This window comes from Haematobia irritans, chromosome 2 (genome assembly GCF_050003625.1).
Source record: "Haematobia irritans isolate KBUSLIRL chromosome 2, ASM5000362v1, whole genome shotgun sequence".
NCBI classification, from domain to species: domain Eukaryota; kingdom Metazoa; phylum Arthropoda; class Insecta; order Diptera; family Muscidae; genus Haematobia; species Haematobia irritans.
The window spans coordinates 81,900,201-81,908,837 of NC_134398.1; the positions used below are offsets into that span (position 1 = coordinate 81,900,201).

The 8,637-nt window shown below is 36.4% G+C and overlaps 1 long non-coding RNA gene across 1 annotated transcript; it reads left to right on the forward strand.

Moving 5' to 3' along the window:
- Positions 1 to 639: 639 nt before the first annotated feature.
- On the forward strand, positions 640 to 1,022 carry LOC142223081 (uncharacterized). Its single transcript, XR_012718549.1, has 2 exons — positions 640 to 751; positions 809 to 1,022. It is a non-coding gene; the product is annotated as an uncharacterized LOC142223081 (long non-coding RNA).
- Positions 1,023 to 8,637: the final 7,615 nt, after the last annotated feature.

An 8,637-nucleotide genomic window follows, 5' to 3' on the forward strand; every position in this document is an offset into this window, starting at 1 on the left:
CTATTTGGAGTAAATTCAGTTATTTGTCTAAAATTTTCAAATTTTTTTATTTCTTCCAATTGACCACGAACTTCGTGGCACAAATAAGTATTGAAAACCACATGGTGTTTTCGTTGCATTTTAGGGTAGTGTTTTGTCAAAGTTTTCTCATACCCTGCCAACATTTTTTGAATTTGACGGCACTAGTAAGAATTCCCAACACGTCGAAAATAATCGTATACGACATCAAAAACTCGTCGGAAAAGCGCCGTCGCTATTGAGAAGTTGTACCATGCCAAGTTACTACAAAAAAGTATCGCCTGGGTGCATTATCACAACACATTTAACATAACTGTTTGCATTAATAATAGAATGATGTTGAGTTACATGTTGCAGCGTCTATCAGCCAGTGTTTTTATTCTCGATGGAGGCAGCGTGTCTGTAAAATATCTGAAAAACAATCACTTTATTCCATTTGGAAAGTCAAAAATTGTTCACCAATATACCTTTTACAATTTTAAGCAAAATAACTACCCTGCCAGCATTTCAAAGTTCCATGTCAACCTCATCGTTACCACAGACTCGTAAATGTCACTTCAACCATCATGAAAAGGTACATCAAAAAGTACATGCAAGTAATTTGCCATCCCTACTGTTAAAAAAAGCCATTTTTTTGTTAAACGCCAAGCGCAACCAGCTTGTTATATTTTAATTAAATAAAAACGAAAATAAAGTTCTGAAAACATAGATTATACGCTTAAAATTGTGAAAGGTATATTGGTGAACAATTTGGTGATTTTCCAAACGGAATAAAGTGATTGTTTTTCAGATATTTTACAGACACGCTGCCTCCATGGAATAAAAACACTGGTTGATAGACGCAGCAACATGTAACTCGCTACTTGTAACTCAACATCATCATTAATGCCAAAAATTATGTTAAATGTAATGTGATAGTGGTATAAATGTTATATTTTTAAGAATTTGTAAATGTTTAATCAAATTAATAAATATCTAAACAAACGTGTTTTACTCGACCACAATGATTCTTTTACAACTATCTTAAAATGCACTTTTTCTGATTGTTTGGAGGGTCCCTTATTGGCGTCGTTCTAAATTGATCTATAAAGGCACCTAATAATTGCACTCATGCGAAACCTTTTTGTAGTAACTTTTGCGTGGTACAACTTCTCAATAGTGACGGCGCTTTTCCGACGAGTTTTTGATATCGTATACGATTGTTTTCGACGTGGTGGAGATTCTCAGAAGTGTCGTCAAATTCCAAAAATGTTGGCAGGGTATGTTTTCAGCACTTCATTATCGATTTTATTTAAATAAATTATAAGAAGCTAGTTGCGCTTGGTGTTTCGCAAAATATAAAATGGCTCATGTGACAATACTGAGGCAAAATACTTTCATGCTCATTTTGTACTTTTTGATACGTTTACCCCATCACAGTTGGCGATTGTTGCAGTGTCACTTACGAGTCTGTGGTAGCGATGAGGATGAAATGGAACTTTGAAATGCTTTGAAATGCTGGCAGGATATTATCTTCAACACCTTTTCAAAGATTTCATCAACATTTTGGCAAATTGGAAGTAATTCGCAAACAATTTGAAGATGTATTGAAGATGTGCTGTTTCAAGTCAAGTTGAATTTATGTTGAAAGTTATATTTACCCTCAAACTGAAAAGTTGTTGCATTTGAAAAACGCTCATCCTGTGTTTATTGGGATTTAAGATATCCAAAACTCCCCAATAAATACAAACGTTTGTAAAATGCAAAATTTCAACAATTTTTCAAACATTTATTCAAAGGATTAGGGTAATATTCAAGTTGAGAAATTGTTGAGAAAATTGCGTTCTCAACAAAAAACCGGCATTACCCTCAACAGTAAAATTCAACACATTAGCAATAATTTCTCAAGTGTTATCCTATACCTTTCACAATTTTAAACGAACCCTGCCAGCATTTCAAAGTTCCATTTCATCCTCATCGCTACCACAGACTCGTAAGTGACACTGCAACAATCGCCAATTGTGATAGTATTTTGCCATCACTATTAGCATGAAAGTATTTTGCCAGCACTATTGTTACAAGAGCCATTTTATATTTTGTTAAACACCAAGCACAACTAACTTCTTATAATTTATTTAAATAAAAACGATAATGAAGTGCTGAAAACATAGTTATTTCACTTAAAATTGTGAAAGGTATATTGATGAACAATTTTTGACTTTCCAAATGGAATAAAGTGATAGTTTTTAAAATATTTTTCCAGACACGCTGCCTCCATTGGGAATAAAAACACTGGCTGATAGACGCTACAACATGTAACTTGCAACTTGTAACCTAACGTCAATCTTTTATTAATGCTTAAAAATATGTTAAATGTGATGTGATAGTCGTATAAATGTTATATTTATGAGAATTTATAAATGTTTAATAAAATTAATAAACATCTAAACAATCGTGTTTTACTTGACCACAATTATTCTTTTACAACTATAGTAAAATGCACTTTGTCTGATTGTTTGAAGGGGCTCTTATTGGCGTCCTTCTAAATGTATCCAGAAGGGCACCTAATAATTGCACTCATGCGATACTTTTTCGCAGTAGCTTGGCGTGGTACAACTTCTCAATAATGACGGCGCTTTTCCGAGGAGTTTTGGATATCGTATACGTAGTAGGGATTCTCAGACAGGGTTTTTGCACGAGTACAATGCTACTTTCTTCAATATTAAGCTTAAAGTTCATTTTCCTGTCCAAAATAACGCCCAGGTATTTTGCACACTCAGCAAAGGGGATTTCAATACCCCCTAAGGAAATGGGTCTAACCATGGGAGTTTTGCGATGTTTGCAGTACCCCTGCCAGCATTTCAAAGTGCCATTTCATCCTCAGCGCTACCACAGACTCGTAAATGTCACTGCAACAATCTCCAACTGTAATGAGGGAAGCATATCAAAAAGTATAAAATGTGCATGAAAGTATTTTGCCATCACTATTGTTACGTTTTTATATTGAGGCGTATTTAATTACCCGATAACTAAAACACAGTTCTTTTCAAATAACGACAATCTACAATTTATTTGTTTAACTGATTGGTTTCACTTATTTGCTCTACGATGTGTACTGTATAAACTTTAGCTTACGACTGACTTGACTGCTCCCTCCGCCAGGGGCTTATATACCGTGATTTGACGATTTCGAAAATTCTGGATAGTCTGGCCTACAACCATCTAGAACTATCTTGATACAATTTATCTAACACCACATATTCAACTGGTTATCTTCATTGCCTACAGCCATCTGGAATGTTCTATCGGCGTTATGGCACACATACTTTTAGGCTTATGCTAATAATCTAGTGCATTCTACTAGATTAGGTAGATGTCGTTCAGTGATTATGGTCATATTACTACAATTATAACAGTAAGTAAAACAAAAGGCGTTACTTTTACAATGAACGATTGGAAAACACAAAAGATGTTTAAGAAAGTACTAGAAAATAAAGAAATGACTCTAACAAGTTGTGACGTAATTTTATCGTTACAATTTGAAATTTAAATTAACGTAAACTAATATAAATAAACTTAAATCTAGAAATATCACATTCGTAACACTGCCTCCCGCTTAAGCCTGTTCGTCCCGAATAGGCACAGAACCCGTTTCGTATGGAGCCAAACGTTCCAGGTGAACGACTTTCATCTTTGACCTTGGGCTGTCGTCTTTTTGAATGCGGTATACAACATCATTGATCTTCTTGATGACTTTATATGGGCCTTCCCACTGTGTTTGTAGTTTAGGACATAATCCTTTCTTTCGTTGCGGGTTGAATAGCAGAACCAGTTGTCCTTCACTAAAGCCCTCAGTGTTTGCTGCACGATCATATCTCGCCTTCATTTTGTTGCTAATCATTTTTATTTTGTTTCGCGCTGATTCGTGAACTTTTCCAAATGTGTTTGGTATGTCGTTACTGGTTTCTTCCATGGCGAGCTCATTGGGTGTAGCGCCAAATATCAAATCTCCGGGCAACTTCAATTCCGTTCCGAATAGGACCTTGGCCGGTGTTCGTGACGTAGAATCATGTATGGCTGATCTATACGACAGCAAAAACTTTGGTATATGATCGTCCCAGTCTCGTTGGCCGTTATCCACCACCTTTCGAAGATGTTCTTCCAGAGTGCGATTAAACCTTTCTACCATGCCATCAGACTGCGGATGCAATGGCGTAGTCCTTGTTTTCTTGATACCAAGGGAGTCACACATCTCTTTGAATATGGCCGATTCAAAATTTCTTCCTTGGTCTGAGTGTATCTCGGTCGGCACACCGTAGCGACATATCCAGTTCTTGTCGACTACATCTAAAATCTTCTAAAGTCTTCGCCTCTTGGTTAGGAATGGCATAAACTTCTGGCCACTTGCTGAAGTAGTCCATGACCACAAGGACATATCGATTTCCAGAATCACTTACTGGGAAAGGCCCTGCAACGTCCATTGCTATTCTTTCAAAAGGCGCTCCTGGCCTATACTCTTGCATAAGACCTCTACTTTTTCGTCTTGGCCCTTTCGCCTTTATGCACTTCTCACAATGTGCCACCCATTCAGCAATTGATTTCTGGCATCCAACCCAGTAGAATCGTTGTTTCACTTTCTCGGCTGTTTTGGTTATTCCTAAGTGACCTCCACTAGGTCCATTGTGGAATTCCGTCAAAACATCCTTTACCTTGGAATCTGGCACGATTATCAAGTTGCGGCTATTCTTGCCATCTTCACTTTCCCACTTACGTTGTAGGCTTCCGTTGATCAGGCATAGACTGTCCCATTGAGCCCAGTATGATTTCATTAGTGGGCTTTCGGCTGCGATGTCATTCTTGCTGGGTTTCTTATTTTCTTCTTTTGCCGAAATAATTTTTCTCAGAATTGGATCTTTACGTTGCTCTGTTGACCAGTCTGTGCCAGATTCGATGTGTAACTGCCTGACATTTACAACTGTCTCCTTTGGTTCAGCCTTCGAGTAGCGTATGCTTTCTTCATTGCAATGCCATCGTGTCAAGGCTTGATCAATAACTTGTTTGCCACCTTGTCTATTATACGCAAAGTTTGAAGTTGAGTCGCTTGGCTTTGTGGTCGCCTTCTTATGATTATTGTTTAATGGAGATGGCGAGATTGACCCCGACGTTTTACGCCACACTTTACATTCCCGGGAAAGATGTCCAGCCTTATCACAGTTATAGCATTTTATTCTAGATTTATTCTCCTGCTGCTTCATTTCTTGTATTATCTGCCTTAGAGCATCTTTTACTAATTCAATGACTGATTTCGATTCTTCACACTCGGTCTCTACTCTGCGTACTTTGTGAATTTGAGGCCGTGCCAGCAATCTCGCAGTCTCTTGTACAAGTGCAAATGTTACTGTTTCTGTGAATGTAGCTTTTTGTGCGGCATATGTTGCGCATTTTATATCAGGGTCTCTAATTCCATTCACAAAGGTCTCGATCTTGATGCGGTCCACAAGTGGATTACTTTCTCCTGGATATGTCAAAAGCACCAACCGCTCAACCTCTGTTGCAAAGTCTTGTAGAGTCTCATTTGACTTCTGGACTCTTCCTCTTAATTCCATTCTGAAGATGTCTTGCTTATGTTCTCCGCCGTACTTACGTTGAAGTACAGCTATTACTTCATAATAATTATTTCTAGAGCCAACGGGAATGCTTTGTATCACATCAGCGGCATTGCCCTTTAATGCCAATAGAAGTTCAATTGCTTTGTCATTATCGTTCCACAAATTTCTACAAGCAACCATTTCGAATTGGAATTTGAAGACATCAAATGAAGTTGAGCCATCGAAAACAGGAGGTTTGGTTTTCGAGCCTTCGATAACGCGCACTGGTCCACCTTTAATTTCCAGCTCTGACATTTTTCTTTCAATGTGTAGAAACTTCTCATCATGAACCATAATTTTCTCATCCACAGAAATAATCTTCTTATCCAGCTCCCCAATTTGGCTTTCGATATGGTCCACACGTTTTTCCATGCCTTCAGCAATTTGTTGAATATTCTCATTTAGAATTCTAGAATTTTCGTCCATCTTTTTTGAATTTTCGTCGAATTTTTCTTCCAATTTTCTAGAATTAGCTTCCATCATTTTGCTCAAAATATTGACCATCGATGTGTAATCACCAACATTAGAAGCTACAGATGGAGTTTCCAAGGCGCTGGCTACTACTGATTCGTCAAGATCTTCCTTATAATCGAACTCATGTGTTTCGATATCAATATTGCGCCGCTCGAACTCTTCCAGTAGTCGCTTTTGTAATTGAGCCTTGTTTCCTGTAGTCGGCTGCCCCATTTTGCTCAATTCCTTCTTCAAGTCTTCCACTCGGAGCTGATTAAACTTCATTGTAGATTTTTTTTTTCGTTATTTCACTTCCGACACCAATTATTACGTTTTTATATTGAGGCGTATTTAATTACCCGATAATTAAAACACAGTTCTTTTCAAATAACGACAATCTACAATTTATTTGTTTAACTGATTGGTTTCACTTATTTGCTCTACGATGTGTACTGTATAAACTTTAGCTTACGACTGACTTGACTGGCCTACAACCATCTAGAACTATCTTGATACAATTTATCTAACACATATTCAACTGGTTATCTTCATTGCCTACAGCCATCTGGAATGTTCTATCGGCGTTATGGCACACATACTTTTAGGCTTATGCTAATAATCTAGTGCATTCTACTAGATTAGGTAGATGTCGTTCAGTGATTATGGTCATATTACTACAATTATAACAACAAGTAAAACAAAAGGCGTTACTTTTACAATGAACGATTGGAAAACACAAAAGATGTTTAAGAAAGTACTAGAAAATAAAGAAATGACTCTAACAAGTTATGACGTAATTTTATAGTTACAATTTGAAATTTAAATTAACGTAAACTAATATAAATAAACTTAAATCTAGATATATCACATTCGTAACACTATTATAAGAAGAACCATTTTATATTTTGTGGAACGCCAAGCGCAACTAGCTTATTATAATTTTTTTAAATAAAAACGAAAATAAAGTGCAAAAAACATAGTTATTACGCATAAAATTGTGAAAGGTATTGAACAATTTTCAACTTTCCAAATGGAATAAAGTGATTGTTTTTTTTCAGATATTTTTCCAGACACGCTGCCTCCATCGAGAATAAACAAACGGCTGATAGATGCTGCAACATGTAATGCGCTTTACAGACTACCTGTTATTCCGGACGGAATGTCGGTCAGGGATGATAAATGAAGTTGACGAAAAAGTACTAAAAATGTATTATAGTGTACTTTTCGAAACCAAAAGGTGCTAAAATTATATAATATCAAATTTAAAGATTATTATAAAAGTAAACGTATGAAAAATTTAAGAAGTACATCTTTGCAAAATCCCAAAATCAAGAATTCTACAAAAAAATACCATTATACGTAGAATTCTACTAATCGGTTCATTGTCCAGCTTTAAGCAATTTCTTCTTCTGGGCGTTTCAAATGTATACACTATCTTATAATAATATAATGGACAACATTTCTCTCAAAAATGTTTAAATCCTGTTATAACAACTGAAATATCCTCATTTTGGAATATGTTCATTTTATCAATTTATAACTTTTAGAGTTGAGTTGATATCTGAGAAACGTTCATATTTAGGGCAGAATTACTCTATATAGAGTAATTGTGATGAAAAAGTACCAAATGGCTCGCGGTCGTGCCCGGTGCTGGCAGTCGAAATGTATCAAAAAAAGCACAAAAGTGTCTTTATCAACCCTGATGTCGGTGTTTGCAAAGAATCTTAAGGGCACCTTATACGATCGGATAAACTCTGTGACACAACACGTTGCGGCGACAAATCCGCTAATATAAGGCCTTGTTCGCGTGTTGCGGGGACGTGTTGCCATAAAATCAAAACAACTTTGATTTTTCTGGTTAGGAGGCACAAATCTTCACGTGTAAGGGCATGTTCACCAAACATTAGAAAAAGCAAATTTATTTTCATAATTAAAACAAGCATTTCTGCAATGAAATTAATGATGGAAGAGAATAAATTGTGGCCTTGAGTTATAGGAGTGTAATTTTAGCTCAAATTAAAATCTTTGTTGATGTGAGCTCACGAGAAGAAATTAGTGGTGTGACAAAACAAAGCCAAATAGGTACAACGATGACATATGGAGACGGTCAAACGAGGTTGTTCCATGCAAGGCCGTAGCCAGGATTTTAATTCGGGGGGGGTTCAACTTAAAAAAAAAAAAATATTCATATAATCTCATGTGTAGAAAATTTTATGTATGCATAGGTATGTATACAATATTTTTATAATATTAAATTGAGCCGACGGGCTTTTTGGGCAGCAAATAAATCAATTATTTCTTCAGTCGGCACATTTATTCGGCGATGAACCGACATTAATGCCAATCCATTGAGTCTACTCTCGCTAGTCGAATTTCTAAGATACGTCTTTAATCTCTTCATTGTTGAAAATGAAAGTTCGGATGAGTACGTAGTAACTGCAGGGATGGAAAATGCAGTACTATAGTACTTTTTTCAATACTTTTTCACCCCGGTCAGTACCGTAGTACCCCCGCGTAGTACCCTTTGTGTAGACATTTT